The sequence below is a fragment of the Chiloscyllium punctatum genome, chromosome 28 (genome assembly GCF_047496795.1).
Source record: "Chiloscyllium punctatum isolate Juve2018m chromosome 28, sChiPun1.3, whole genome shotgun sequence".
In the NCBI taxonomy this organism is placed as follows: Eukaryota; Metazoa; Chordata; class Chondrichthyes; order Orectolobiformes; family Hemiscylliidae; genus Chiloscyllium; species Chiloscyllium punctatum.
Window position 1 is genome coordinate 83,520,107 of NC_092766.1, and position 16,343 is coordinate 83,536,449.

The 16,343-nt window shown below is 43.3% G+C and overlaps 1 non-coding gene across 1 annotated transcript; it reads right to left on the bottom strand.

The window, feature by feature from the left end:
- Positions 1-789: 789 nt before the first annotated feature.
- trnal-cag (transfer RNA leucine (anticodon CAG)) lies at positions 790-871 on the bottom strand. The gene has a single exon. It is a non-coding gene; the product is annotated as a tRNA-Leu (tRNA).
- Positions 872-16,343: the final 15,472 nt, after the last annotated feature.

Sequence of the window (16,343 nt, forward strand, 5' to 3'; positions counted from 1 at the left end):
ACTCTGTGAAATTTTCCCAGATCCTCAGTTAAGGACTTTTGCAGCTGGAAGTTTCCTCAGAAACGCTGTTAACTCGTAAAGTATTGAGCGAATCGCAAAACAGAAAGCATTTAACACGGAACACAAACAAAGCTGGCATACCTAATGCATTTTCAGACACAGAGGTGCATGAATGCTAAATGTGAGACAGTCCGAGGGCATGATTTATAAAGTAATCTCACAACTAACAACAGGACAATTCCAAACTACTCTTTCACACATACTGCAGCCTTAGGGAACCACCACTTCCCAGACAATACTGAAAAGAGAGAAAGAAAGAACCTAATAAGAATGGGCCATAAAAAGTGAATTTCACCAATCACAGTCTCGATTAGATTACCTTTCCCTTCCGATGTCTCCAGGACGGAAACGAAGGAAATGGGAGAAATTCAACAACATATCACATCGAAATTCGTTGGAACGATTTTCCCATTGGCCGAAAAACCAAATAACGACGAGTCGAGTCACCCCAGGACTTTGTTTCACAACAGCGATGAAATACCGGTCTCCATTCGGTTCCAGTACAAGCTCAACTTGCCTGGAACAGCACAGCTGCTTGCGATTTTCTGCGCGGGAGGCGAACACGATCATGACAGACAGAGACACTTTGAAATATTCGGCACTATCCCACACCACAGTTAATTCCCCGGGAAGCAACGCCATTTTACTTTTGTTTTCAACATCAATACAGTGGGGACAGAAACAGCATTTTAACAAAAAAGCTGCAGCGTTGGAGTTGATCTGCAGAAATGGCAGTGGTGGGATTCGAACCCACGCCCCTTTCGAGATTGGAACCTGGATCCAGCGCCTTAGACCGCTCGGCCACACTACCAGCCGGCCGCGCGCACCATTTTCTTGCGTTTCCAACTGTGCTCTCCTGCATAACAACAGATGCCAAGTCACATGAAAATGGTTCCATGATCCCTCTCCGACTCGCACAGCTGCTGGGATGTGCCCGTCTACAATATCAATTTCGCAGCAGATAATGAGAGCCCATCAATCCAGACAAAAATCAATGGTAAGCTGAGTCTATCTTCTCAGACTCCTTTCAGCTCCAAATGTATCTGTGAGAATATATGTTCGGTTATGATTTGGTCAAATAACCACGGGCTGCTTGACATTACTGCAATTTCGATTCTTGCTTTGCTAAATGATTTCACCCATTGCTTGAAACAGGGCAAGTTTCACGTTTACGCGGAACATGAAGCACACCGGACTACAGGGAAAATGCACAAAGCCGTGTTCCACATCATACCGTGCAGCGTAATTTCAGTCACTGTGTCTGTTTTGCAGAAAAAGAGTCCCAAACAATGTACTCCACCCTAAATGACAAAGCAGCTTCTGCCCAGTTTCGTACTGGGGACCTTTCGCGTGTGAGGCGAACGTGATGACCACTACACTACAGAAACAAGCCGCAGCCACCCGTCCGGCAGCTCAGGGGCAGCCAGCACTGAAAGTTGAAGCCATTCTTCGTTTCACCTTTCTGTTTCCAATAGCTCGTTGTTGTCCAGCGTAATTGACATCTTCAAAACATAAAAAAAAAGACACGTGAAATTGATGATAAAATATAGACAAGGATGTGGTCAATGTTTGTACCGTAGGGCGAGGTCGACTAGGCTGGGATGACTTTCCCTGCAGCGTAACGACTGCGACATGATCTAATGGAAGGGTTGGAAACTGAGTATTTACGTGTTTTACCCAAGTTGGGGTGAGTTGAAAACTCGAGAGCATAGGGTTAGGGTGACTGGGCTGAAATTGACAAAGGACCTGAGGCACATTTCCCACACAGAAGGTTGTGCGTGTATGGAATGAGCTCCCAGAGGAAGCGGAGGAGGCTCTGAAAATTGCATGAGTTTCTGGATAGGATGGGTTGAGAGGGTTTGGGGCCAAATACTGGGGAACCGGACTTGTTTATATTTGGCTATGTGCTGAGCATGGACGAGATACACCGAAGTATCTGTTTCCACGCGGTGTCCCCCAAAAACATTGTGTTGCTTACACCTGCTTTAAAGGATTACTTTTTAGCGGAGCTTGCCGTCGCAGTCTGTGGCACAATCCTTTACTGTGTTCGATGCTCACGGGATAGGTAGTATTGCGAAACACTGCAGAAAGGAACGACTTCCTTACTTTTGCTCCGACTGACCATACTCTGTGAAATTTTCCCAGATCCTCAGTTAAGGACTTTTGCAGCTGGAAGTTTCCTCAGAAACGCTGTTAACTCGTAAAGTATTGAGCGAATCGCAAAACAGAAAGCATTTAACACGGAACACAAACAAAGCTGGCATACCTAATGCATTTTCAGACACAGAGATGCATGAATGCTAAATGTGAGACAGTCCGAGGGCATGATTTATAAAGTAATCTCACAACTAACAACAGGACAATTCCAAACTACTCTTTCACACATACTGCAGCCTTAGGGAACCACCACTTCCCAGACAATACTGAAAAGAGAGAAAGAAAGAACCTAATAAGAATGGGCCATAAAAAGTGAATTTCACCAATCACAGTCTCGATTAGATTACCTTTCCCTTCCGATGTCTCCAGGACGGAAACGAAGGAAATGGGAGAAATTCAACAACATATCACATCGAAATTCGTTGGAACGATTTTCCCATTGGCCGAAAAACCAAATAACGACGAGTCGAGTCACCCCAGGACTTTGTTTCACAACAGCGATGAAATACCGGTCTCCATTCGGTTCCAGTACAAGCTCAACTTGCCTGGAACAGCACAGCTGCTTGCGATTTTCTGCGCGGGAGGCGAACACGATCATGACAGACAGAGACACTTTGAAATATTCGGCACTATCCCACACCACAGTTAATTCCCCGGGAAGCAAAGCCATTTTACTTTTGTTTTCAACATCAATACAGTGGGGACAGAAACAGCATTTTAACAAAAAAGCTGCAGCGTTGGAGTTGATCTGCAGAAATGGCAGTGGTGGGATTCGAACCCCCGCTCCTTTCGAGATTGGAACCTGTATCCAGCGCCTTAGACCGCTCGGCCACACTACCAGCCGGCCGCGCGCCCTATTTTCTTGCGTTTCCAACTGTGCTCTCCTGCATAACAACAGATGCCAAGTCACATGAAAATGGTTCCATGATCCCTCTCCGACTCGCACAGCTGCTGGGATGTGCCCGTCTACAATATCAATTTCGCAGCAGATAATGAGAGCCCATCAATCCAGACAAAAATCAATGGTAAGCTGAGTCTATCTTCTCAGACTCCTTTCAGCTCCAAATGTATCTGTGAGAATATATGTTCGGTTATGATTTGGTCAAATAACCACGATCTGCTTGACATTACTGCAATTTCGATTCTTGCTTTGCTAAATGATTTCACCCATTGCTTGAAACAGGGCAAGTTTCACGTTTACGCGGAACATGAAGCACACCGGACTACAGGGAAAATGCACAAAGCCGTGTTCCACATCATACCGTGCAGCGTAATTTCAGTCACTGTCTGTTTTGCAGAAAAAGAGTCCCAAACAATGTACTCCACCCTAAAACCGGAGGTCGCATTCCTATTCGAGAACGACAGATCCCATTGTGAGAACGCTCTGACCTCGGAGCCAGTTCGAGATGGCACTTTCCTTGCCTTTTACCCTAACCGTGCAATTTGCTGCAGAGATGTTCACTCCTGGACATCAGCCACATGGATAGCAACTGAGTTGGAAACCTGTGTGGGAATCGACGAGAAGCGACTCAATAAATTTTGCTCAATTCCATGGTGCTTATTAGAAATGCATTTTCTGTTCACCTCAATCTAAAAGGCAGTTTCTCAACATAGTAACAAAGTCAAAAGATAATTACCTCACCCAACCCCCACTCCGGAAGAGGTGCTAACTGCCCTTGATTGCTTTTTGTTCTCAGTCTCTTTTCAGCTCCAAATGTATCTGTGAGATTTAACCATACAACCAGAAAGACACAAGTATACCTGCACCATGGGAAACACTATGAAAATGGGATTGTTGTCAAGGAGTTCATTCTCGATCATGGATTGTAATCCATTTGCATTGTCATGTCGGTTCCAGCACCGTGGGGAAATAGTGAGAATATGATGAATGTAATGTATTTTCCTGTATGAAACAGTAAAAAGTGCAGAACAATTTAAAAGGATGTTGCCAGCGCTCAGGGGTCTGTGTTATAGGGAGAGGTTGGACAAGTGAGGATTTTACGTTTAGTGCAGAGGAAACTGAGTGGGTTATTTTCTAGAAGTGTATAAGACCATGAAGTTCATGGATAAGGTGAATGCACTCATCCTTTTCCCAGGAACTCAAGGATTGGACGGCTTGATTAGATCAGTTTAAGGTTAGAGGAGAAAGAATAAAAGGGAAGCTGAGGGGCAACTGTTTTAGACAGAGGGTGGTATGTATATGGAATGACCTGCCAGTGGAAGTGGGTCAGGCAGGAACACTCACAACAGGGAAAAGGCATTTGGACAAATACATGGATAGGAAAGGGTCAGAAGCAAATGGGCAAGTGCAGGGAAATGGGGTTAGTGTGGATGGACATTCTGGTCGGCATGGGCCAGTTTGGGCCAAAGGGCCTATCTCTGCTGTAAGATTCTACAATTCTAAGTGCATTTCCTATTTCTCCCACTAACTCTGGTATCCTGGGTTGTATTCCATCAGGGCAATGAGACTTGTCTACCTTTCGCTCCATTAACTTGCCCAGCTCTAACTCTTTCACGATAATTGTTATTATCTAGGTCCTCACCTTCCTCAGTCTCCTTATCAATTACTGCCCTGTTCTTCGTATCCTCCACTGTGAAGGCTGACTGCTGTGTACTCATATTCCTGAACCCTGCTGGATAGGAATAACTCGGCACAGAACTGTGAGAGGTCTTCTTTGAATCTTCATTGATGAGACATGGCAGATACCTGGATAGTGTACATACAAAATACCTCCAGACAGCATCAGGTAACTCCCTGCCTGTCGGATGTACAGCTCCCGTTCGTATACCTTTGTGGTTTGGGACTTTGAATAGAGACTGTCTCTCAGTATTATCTCCATGGCAACGGCAGTTAGAAAGTCTAGTTCAGTTCAGCACTTTGTGGTTAAACCACATACCCTTCCCCCACACCCCTGTGACTCCCTCAAGTATCTGACAGGTGCTTCAGTTTCAGTGGGGTATCTCTCAGAATTCTGATGTCGAGGAGCCGGTGGTGGGGTGGACAAAGTTAAAAACCACACATCACCAAGTTGTAACCAACAGGATTATTTTGAAGTACAAGCCTTTGGAGTGTGCTGTGATTTTTAACTTGATCAGGATTATCTCAATGGTAACAGTTAAGTACTTCAGCAATTACAGAGGCCATATATTCCCCACACAATAGGTTCCCCTCAGCAGGGTAAACTGCTATTCCAGCCCAAGGGACAGGTATTAATCACTTTTCTCCGCCAATTCCATCTCGCTTTCTGTTGATCTTTAAAGTTTTTCTAATCTCCTTGGTCTTTGCCAATATTTATGTATTTTATTTCATTTTGATAGACTCCCTTATTTCCTGAGCCACCCCCGCCAGATTACTCCTCTTCCTAAAGTCCTTCCTTTTCACTGATATATACGTTTGCTGAGCACTTCAAAAAATTGCTTTGATATTCTTGCACTGTCCGTCAACTTTCCCACCATAAAGTCTTTGTTTCCAGTCCACATTAGCCAACTCCTGCCTCATCCTATTGTAGTCTCCTTTTGTTTAAGCACTGGATCTTGGGAGTGGATCTAATCTTCCAGCTTTCCATCTGTGTTCTAAGTTCAACCAGACTTCTCAGAATTCTTTTATCAGATTACGAGGGGAGGCGATGTTTCCTGGGTGTTTTGGTTTTCATTGTCAGAGACCTTGGCTGTGTAATAAAGTACAAGATAGATATTCACAACAGAGTATTCTGGACGGTGTGAATGTACCACACAGTCTAAAACCATAAATCACTCTCTCCCCTGAGTTTAAAATTGCAAAATCATTATCTCCTCCACACTTCCTCACTATCTAAGCTTGGTATGCTAATGCACTTGACTATCTGTCATTTTCCGAAAATCTCCTTTGGTGAAGTTGGTGATTTTTGGATTCAGCTTTCCAGTTATTACCGTTAGAAGATAAGCACTGGGCACTGGAGAACCAGCCCCACCATTTAATACGGTGATGATTGAGCTCACATCGGTCTCAGCTGGATTTTCCAGCCTGCTCTCTCACCCTTCATCTCATTGCAAATTAAACATCTGTATCTCTTCATTAAATTGGCTCATTGTCCTGGCATCCACCGCATTTTGAATAGGGAATTCCACAGATTGAGATAAGTACATTCTTCCTCATGAGAAGAGAATAGAGTCCCTGTTGTGGTTCTGTTGTGGAGCTGGGAATTTGTCTTGCAAACGTTTCGTCTAGTTGACATCCTCAGTGTTTGGGAACCTCCTGTGACGCGCTTCTGTGCTGTTTCTTCCGGCATTTATAGTGGCCTGTCTCTGCCGCTTCCGGTTGTCAGTTCGAGCTGTTCGCTTTAGTGGCCGGTATTTTGCAGTGATCACAGTGTGTCTGAGTTTTGCGTTTATTTTGGGTGAGGGTAGTCTGTGTCTGAGACGAGCGCTTAACACCCAGACAACGGGAATGGTATCAGATAGCGAAGTTAGGACGGGCTGAAGTGAAGTGGAAAATTCTGTCAGAAGGTGGGTCAATACAAATGCATCACATCACCCAGACTGTAAAAGATTCGCAGAAGGAGCAAAGCAACTTCAATGCAGGCACAATAACAGGTAAATTAGAAAGAAGACAATTGAACACACTGAGATGGAGTGGAATTATTTATGAGAAAGGATTAAATATTGAAGCTATTTTACATACAGACTGTCGTCACATTGGAAAAAGGAATTTCCTGCAAAGTAACGGTGATATTTGGCTGCGACATCACAATTCCGAGAGACACTGACATATTATCTTCTGCAACAGCGTGGCCTAGTGAAAGCATGATCGGCCCATCAATCAGAATTCAATACTTCAAAGTTCTCCTCTGCGCTATACAACCTATTTGCTGCTCCTGTAGTCATATCCTAATCGCTTCACAGTGTATCTTTCACTGCTTCCTGCCTCACGTAAATACTTGAAACATGATCCAATCCCCAGTGTTTCCGCTTTAACCCATATTTTGTAACTCCCGAGCTGACACAGGTACGAGTGACCATTTGGCCTTTTCGAGCGCTCTCACTCTGTATGATCTGAATGATAAAATGTACTGCATCTGATCCGCAGGAGACACTGCAGAAATTAACCCATCCCAGCGGACTGAGCTGCCTCCATTGATCGAGCTGTTTCCATTGGTATAGTATCACGCAGTAACAGCGAACGTCTTTTGATGTCATCCGCGAAGGTACTTGCTACAAAAAAGCGGAAGACGGCTGGAAACTGCTGTCGTCAGTGCGATATACAGAAGCCCAGCGGGATCCTAGCTAGATTACTGTGTGCAGTTCTGCAATTCAGACTACTCTATCTTTTATGATTTTTAACCCATGAGAAGTTTGTTACCAGCTTCGATGACAGCCATAATGCTCTGACCACTTTGACGGAGCCAGTGCAAGTCAGTTCTAATAGTTATCAATAGATTGAATCTAAACAGGATGCCCCACAACAGGAAGTGCTCTGGCACTCAATGCCGGTAAGCCAAGGTAATTTTCCTAAAACCACTCCCGTCTGGTAATACCATTGACGATATTTTATACAGTAACCTTTCAGTCTCAATTGCCAGTTTCAGTCCATGAAGCAGCCAGTAACATGCACCAGTGAATTGAAATCTAACAGCAGCATTGCTCTGGCAGGAGAGATTGAGGAGCTTGAAGCTGTCTTCTCTGGAGTATCTAAACATGAAACACTTCAAAGGAACAAAAATCTTCAAGAGCTCCAGAGGATACATACAGGAAGGATGTGCTCCTAGGCTGGTGTGCCTGGAATAAAATAAACGCTAACTACAGTATCTTTACCCAGCATCCCCTTCAGCTGCGTAACTGTTTAAGATTTATTTGCTGCTCTAATTAGACTCCCAGTTTTAACTGCTGTCATGTTGATGACGATGCAAATGTGTAAAATATAATTTAATCTATCCCAAAACGTCTCTGTACCTGTGTCTCACTTGTGCTCACTGAGACCCTCATTCAATCTGACCTCTTTACAAACCCTGCCCGGATATTTCCTTATATGGCTCAGAATGAAATATTCACAGAATTGTTACTGTGCAAAAGGAGGCTAATTGGCTCATCAGCTCTCCAAAGGATCACCTCACTGAATGCCAGTCTTCTGCCTTTACCCCATAAACCTTCCCATTCATCCTCTTCCAATAACACCGGCGAGTTCACAAGTAACCACAGCGATCAGATTTGTTTTGTTTGTTCGTGGGATCATGGCATCACTTGCTGGGGCAGCATTTATCATCCATTCTAACTGCCCAAGAGATGGTTCAGAGTCAACCACGTTATTCAATGTCTGGATTCACTTGTAGGCTGGACCAGGTCAGAATTAACAGTTTCTCAGACCCAATGACATGAAGAGTTGATTTCTGGCCTATTATCTTATTTCTGAAATGATAATGAATAATTTTTGCAGTTGAATTAAAAGTGAAACACCAAAATGTGTTTTATTCTGATTGAGCACATCCTCCTATTTTCTAAGTTGTTATTGACAGTCTCATTCCCCTCGCACCAGAACCTATTCCAGAGAGTGTTACAGAAAAGGCAGAATGGTCAGCTGCAGGTGGTCACCTGACCGGTCGCTGGACCCAAAGGTTCACTCTCCACAGATGCTACCAGATCAGATTTTTTCCAGCAATTTCTGGTATTGTTCCTGATTTCCCAGCATTTGCAGATGTTTAGTTTTTGAATATTGATCTTGTCTGGTGCAGAGGAGTTTATTGATGAGTTTGAATGGTTTTGAAAATTCCAACTTAGGCCACAAATCAGCCATGATCTATTGAATGGCAGAGCAGGGTTGAAGGGCTGAATGACTTCCTCCTATTTCAATGAAAGTTATCCATCTGCAGCTTGTGGTAACATTTCCCCTCAATGCTCACTTCACCTCCATGTTTAACACACTGTTACTGACTGAACAAACCTCCTGTGTTTGAACGAAACCTGCTCATGTTCAGTGGTTCCTTCTACTGCCACCCGGATTTAACTCTCATCATGGGATGCTGTCTCGTGTTACTGCGGGAATGCCCATAAGGACTAATCCTGGAGCATGTATCCCCTGGGATCCAAAAATACTGTTTATTTCCTTCTTCCTATTTCATTCTGGCATTGAACTCTCGGTTTCAATCCATTCTCCTGTCATGCTCTTCAACATGCCCATGTGGGTGGACTTGAGGCAGCTGGCACCTGAAATTGTGGGAGGAGGCAGATTCAATCAGGGATTTGGGAAAACACTCAGACAATGACATATCCGTCTGATTGTTGACTCAGACAGATAGGCAGTAAGAAAGATGCACATTTAGATCGTACCTTTGATGACCTGGAGCAATGAAACATGCTTCAAACGCAATGATTTCAACCTCAAATCTCTTAAAACACAGACACAAAGCTTTCTACTTGTACCAGGTTGTCTCTCAGCCTCCTGTTTTCTTAAGCAAAGATTTTTAAGCTGTTATGCCTTTCCTGGTGATTATACCCACTGTTTCTCTGTCAGATTTATGACTGAACCTTTATTTTCCTGTTGTGAGTGATGCTAGTACCAGAAACAGTTCCTGACTTGTGAGGGGGTTCGGTTGGAGTGTTTATATTTACATATTCATTCCCACCTTCACACACAGTGTGAATTTGATGTAAAACAGAAGGAAAGGATTGATTGAGCACCCACAAAAACACAAAAGGCAGCATGTGGACCTGAGTTGAATGAACCTGACTTAGGAAAATGTGACAACAATCACAACTAGTTAGAATTACAGAATCCCTTAGGCGCACAAAGAGACTATTTGGTCCATCCAGTATGCAATGACTTGCTGTCCTACCCTACCTTCATAACCCCACATTTAGCATGGCTAACTCAACCCACCTAACGTACACACTACTGGCCATGTTAGCACGGCCAATCCATCAAACCTGCACATCTGTGGGAGGGTCACATATTATGTCTAAGTGCTCAGGATTGTGGGATGAAGGCTCAGAAATACTTGAATCTGACGCAAATCCTCTTTTTTTTTCAAAATAAAATCTGGGGGAAACTGCAGCCAGAAAGATTTCCGATTATCTCATGAGGAATAGAATTCAAAACTCGTGCCACTGACCCAGGGGGCGCAGTGAAGTCACAGAGGTCTGGGAACAATCAGAACTGAAACAAGTTGTGAGCAAGGTGGGAGGGAGACAAGGACAAAAAGACAGTCTGTCACACGGGGGAAGACAGGAGAGATTAAATTACAGAAATGGTAGTCCCTCAAGGCCATGGGGAATGGAGTTAGAGCTGGGAAAGAAACCAGGAAACAAGGTGAGCAGCTGTCAAAGAAATACATTGAAAAAGCAGATTATAACAACATTGAGGGCAGAGTACACAGTCTGAAATTGTTGCTCTCATTGGTGAGTACAGAACGCTGTAAAGCCTGGGTCATTCTATTTCAGCCAACATATGCAGGATAGGCCAAATGGCCTCTATCTGTGCTGTAACTTTCTGATAAATTTATTCTGACATTTGGAATTCAGGTCGAATGATGTTCATAAATTCTCAAATTGGACTTGAGTTTAATATTCTGGAGAAATGTTAAATAAATCACAATGATCCCATTCTGCAGACTTTAGTCCACAGCCCTTAATGTTCCAGCATCGCAGTTACATCCATGTCCTTTTATTCTAATGTGATGCTGGTTACTCCCTCTGCCACCCCATCAATGAGTTCCTGCTCCCCACCATCTCCGAGTGAAATGAATTCTCCTCTCCCCTTCTTTCTGGGAATTTGTTTCAATCTAAATCGTCCAGTTTCTGACCTCTCAGTTAATGAATAGCTCCTTCCTATCCACTCGATCTGGATTCCTCAGCATTTTATCACTTCAATTAAATCTCAGGTCATCCACCTCGGAAATCATCCCCAGCCTATCCAACCTTTCCTCAGAGCAGAAATTCTCCAATTGTAGAAACATTCTGATCAATCTCCTCTGTATCCTCTCTGGTGTGATCACATTAACCCTGGAATAAGGGGATCAGAAGTGTGTGCAGTACATTAACTGCAGTCAAGTGAGTGTTGCTGATATTTCCCATGTCACCTCCGTGTTCTTGTGGTTGTCGATCACACAAGACGTGTCCTGGTTTCCCACTTGGAACTGGATTTGCACTCCATCGGGCTGGGATTCCCTCCCATGTGTTTATTTGTTAACACATCCTAAATTAACTTCAGATTAAAACAACATTATCAGCTACCTACCAATCAAGTTCTTCCATTATACTCAACTCACCTTACTTTTTAAAATCTCTTTAAAAATATTACTTTCAAAACACAACAGGCTTTAAGTTGCTGACCAAGTATTCAGATGTCTCCACTTGAAGATTATCTTTACCTTCAGCTACATTTGGTGAATTGAACACTGATTGTAAATATATGAATATCAAACGGACTTGAGTTTTACGATAATTAATCCAGTCTGACATTCTTGTTGGTTAATATCTTGAAGAGAACTGTCCTCAGAACTCCAGCTGTGCTCTGACTTCATTCACAACTGGATTTGGTTGGACTGCAAATCTTAGATCTGTTCTGTTGTTTCCCGGATTGCTTCACTCTGTCTATCACTTGTTGCTTATGCTGTTAGGCACACAAGTAGTCCTCTTTGGGAACTTCATCAGGTTAACACCTCATTTTTAGGTATTCATGCTGCTTTTACTGATATGCCCTCCTGAATTCTCACAGTTGAATGAGGACTGATACTCTGGTTTGATGGTAAGAGGCAAGTTGGGGAATATGCGGGGCCCTGATTGTATATGATTTGTTGGAGTACAATTCTACTGCAGTTCTTGGAAGGAATGAGCTAAACTCTTACACTGTTGGCCCCATATAATATATGCAGTATCATGAACACTGATAGGCCAAGACATGAAATACAAGAAACACTGTACAATGATGCAGGACCACAACTGCAGCAAGGGGAGTTTAAGATCCAACTTGACATAGGAGCTGGGGAAGAAGCAGCTGATCAGATTATCTCATTCATAGTCACAAAGAGACTGTGAGATTATTGTATTGTTGGAGGTGAGGATGAAGGAGGTTGGGGAGATGGAGAGCCCTTCAAAAGAAACTAATCTGCCTGAGAGTTGTGAGATAGAATTGATTGCCATGCATTTAGCAGAAAGCTAATTGAAACTGTTTTTATCCCCAAAAGATAACAAGACTGATGGTGCTTCCAATCATCATCAGAAACAAACCCCAGAGTACATGGTTCGGAGATGGATGTCAATAGCCAATCAACATCCAACTCCTGCAATCATTGAGCAAACATACGTGTGATTACCCAGTTCTGATGAACCAGAAAATCACTGTTCACTCTGTGCAGATGGACAGCGATGTGGGGAAGTATTGGTCTCGTGGTATTGTCGCGAGGCAGTTAATCTAAAACCCCAGATAGTGTTCTGGAGACCTGGGTTCAAAGCCTATTGCAGCAGATGGGGGAATTTGAATTCAATAAAAAAAACTTGTGAAATTAGAGCCTAATGATGACCATTAATCGATTGTCAGAAAAACCCATCTGGATCACTAATGCCCTTTCAGGAAGGAAGCTGCCATCCTTACCTGGTCTGGCCAACATTGTGACCTCAGATCCACAGTAATGTGGTTGACTCTTACCTGCCCTCTGGGCAATGAGGGATGGGCAGTAAATGCTGCCGGGCCAGCAGCACCCTCATCCTGTGAATGAATAAAGGAAAATAAAAATCTGTACCCAGTGTGAATCTGTGCATGTTCAACAATGTTGTGAACATTTCCAAAGCTAATTTCTGTGTGCACAACTTTATGAGCTGTCAAAACCATTGTTCATTACTTGGCGTGAAAAAGAGGAAAAAGTCCTTCAACTGTGGTTATCAGTAAATTGACTGGTGTCTCAGCAGGATGGATGCCTGAGTGAATCCCTTCCCCCTCACACACACAGAGCAGGTGAACGGCCCCCCAGTCTGACTGGTTTGGCCAGTTTCCAGGTGGGATGGGTAAAGAATTCCCTTCTGGCATTCCCCACAATTCCAGAGTCGATCCCGAGTGTGGCTGCACTGGTGTTGTGCCATTTCAGATAAATGTTGACAGACTGTTACACACACCGATAGCCCGTCCCCATCACACCCCCCCCCCCAAACCCAGTATAAAGCAGTAAACATTATCTCATGTTGTGGAGGGACAGCCTGTATTGGTCTGAGTAGGAACACTGAGAAGATGTACCTCAATGACAACTTAATCGGTGACCAGAGCAAGTTGAGCAAGTCCAAATAAAATGCATTATAGCATAGAAAGAGGCCCATCAAATCCAAGCTGGCTATCTGTAGCAGAATCCCATATTCTCATTCCCCATACGTACCCCAAACTCTGCAAGTTTATTTCCCTCAGAACTGATCTAATTGTTTTTATCAATCATTGATCTTCTCTACTTGCACCACCAAACTAGGCAAGAGGTTCTGCATATTTCCAGCCAATACAGTCAGCAGAAACACTTACTCATCTCCCGCTGTCTCAAAACCTTACATCTGACCTTAACTCTTGTGTCATCACCTATCGAATGCAGATATTTTTGTCTGCTGTATCTAGGTGTGTTATAATCTTATACAGCTTTATCAAAAATATATCCAACTTCTTCACTTCAAAGAAAATCGCAATTTTTTCAAATCAATCCAGTGACTGCATTTTCTTCATCAGTGAGCCACTCCAGTAAGGCTATATGCCACAGTCTGAAGATCACTCATATCCTTCATTGTTGATGCCTATTTTGTTCCACAAATCCAGATGATGCAAGTTTTCTGCACAACAGCAGTAACTTTATTATTGGATAGCCGGCGAGAGTTTCAAAATGTCTCTAACGTAGCTGAGTGTCTACTTGTAGACACTCTTCTTCACGAATCTCTGCCTTACCCTCAGAGACAGTATATTTAATAGGAATTAGACAAAGGCATATCAGTCACATGGACGATTGTCTTTGCATAGTTTAAAGTAGGTAATTATGACCTTACAAAGCTTGATGAATGGCGATGTCCTGTGATAACGTGTGATGGATTACAGAAACTGATGATCGTATTGTTCATGATTATGTGTTGATGGGAGGAGATTAAGGCAGAATGGTTCTTCCTTCAGTAAATAAGGGATTCACTTACCTATGCTAATATGGAGGGGAGGTAAGACAATGGGAGTGGGAGGCAGTTTAACAGAGTTGTGCCCAGGGCTACCAGTCTTGTCTGAAAAGGGCAAATTCCTCTGTCTGGGATTACGGGGCAATCCACATGTCTGGCTGCAAGAGGTTCTATTTTGAGATACTGTCAGCCTCCACCATTCTGAGGTGTTCTGTCTGTATTCTAAGAGTACAGGCCTTCAGTTGATGAAATAAGGCCTTTTGAAAGGTAATGTTTAACCCTTGAGACCCCATGGTGTCCTGAAAGAGAAGCAAAAGGTATGGATCTGGTCCCTCTATGGTATGTTAATTTCCTCGTTCTGACCAGGAATATGTTGACCAGAATTGAATGCAATGATTGACTGTGACCTAACTCAAGCTTTGTCAAGGGTCAGAATCTTTTCCGTGAGTTTGTTATCATTCCTCCATTAATGAAGCCCAGCATCCCATTTGTTTTACCCAAAACACATAATTTTTTCTCTCCTTTAAGGATTGGTACACATTGTCCCCCATTCCTGCTGTCCTGCTCTCTGTGTCTGTGCCATGCAAATATATATTCCCTTTCTACATTGCTTCTCTCAAAATGTATCAACTTACTGTGTGTTCTAAAGAAGAGACATATTCCACTCAAAATATTATCTCTCGCTCCACACATTCTACCCCCTAGAAAACAGAACAGGACAGCACCGGAATAATTGTCCCACCATGTCTGTGCGGTCCATGATGCCATTCCAAACTAATTCCATCTGCCTGTACATGGTCCATATCCCTGCCAATCCATGCCTGCTTATCTGTCTGTCCAAATGCCTCTGAAACATTGTGATTGTTTCTGCTTTTCCCATCTCTCAGGAAAGTACATTCTTGGCACTTACCAGCTTCTGCATAAGAAACTTGTCTGACACAACTCCCTTTAAGCTTGCTCAGGTGTTGTTGGAAATGCTCAGCAGATCATGCAGCATCTGTGAAGAAAAATGAGTTAATATTTCGGGTCTGGTCACCCCTCCTCAGAAACGTTGACTTTAATTTATCTTCATAGAAGCTGCTAGACCTGCTGAACTTTTCCAGAAAAAAAATTTTGTTTCTGGTTTACAGCATCTGCAGTTGGTTCAGTTTTCATTTCCTTTAAACTTGCCCCCACTCCCCTTAAAACTCTGGCCTGTAGAATTTGCCGTTTTCACCTTGGGAAAAGATTCAGATTATTCACTCTGTCTGAGCCTTTCGGATCACCCACAGCCACTGACTTTCCCAACGCAAAAATCCAAGTCTTTCCAACCTCTCCCAATCCAGGCAACATCCTGGTAAACCTGTTTTCACACTGTCCAAAGCCTCAACATCCTCCTTTTTATGTGGTGATCAAAACAACACACAATACTCCAAATGTTGCCTAATGACAGTTTTATATTCAGTCCCTGACACTTGAAGGCAAGTATGCCATCCACCTCCTTCACCACTTTCAGGGAGCTGTGAACTTGCCCCTGGAGATCCCTGTGTACATCAATGCTGCTGAGAGCCCTTCAGTTTAGTGAATACATTCCTCTTGCAATGAGCCTCACAAAATACATCACCTCACACTTGTCTGGATTAAAATCTACCTCCGTACAGGTTTTCCTACTGATCTCTTTCTTGCTGTATCCTTGGACAACATTCTTCACGATTCACAACTTCATCAATTTCTTCCATCTAAAACCTGCTAATCAAATCGTTTACATTTCCATGCTAAGCATTGATGTATGTTGCAGACAATGATGTTCCAATTCTGATCCTTGTGGAACAACACTGACCACAGAACTCCAGCCAGCAACATGTTGTGGAAGGAACATATTTCATTTAGTCAGTCAGTCGGAAAGTATTTCAGGTATTGGTGTGGCACTAGATGTTCCAAGATATTCACAATCCTGGTTAAAACACTGTGGAGCAGATTTTCAGTTCTGGGTACCCTTCCTGGGGACTCCCCCAGAACCAAGTGTAAAGCAGTAAACATTATCTCCTGCT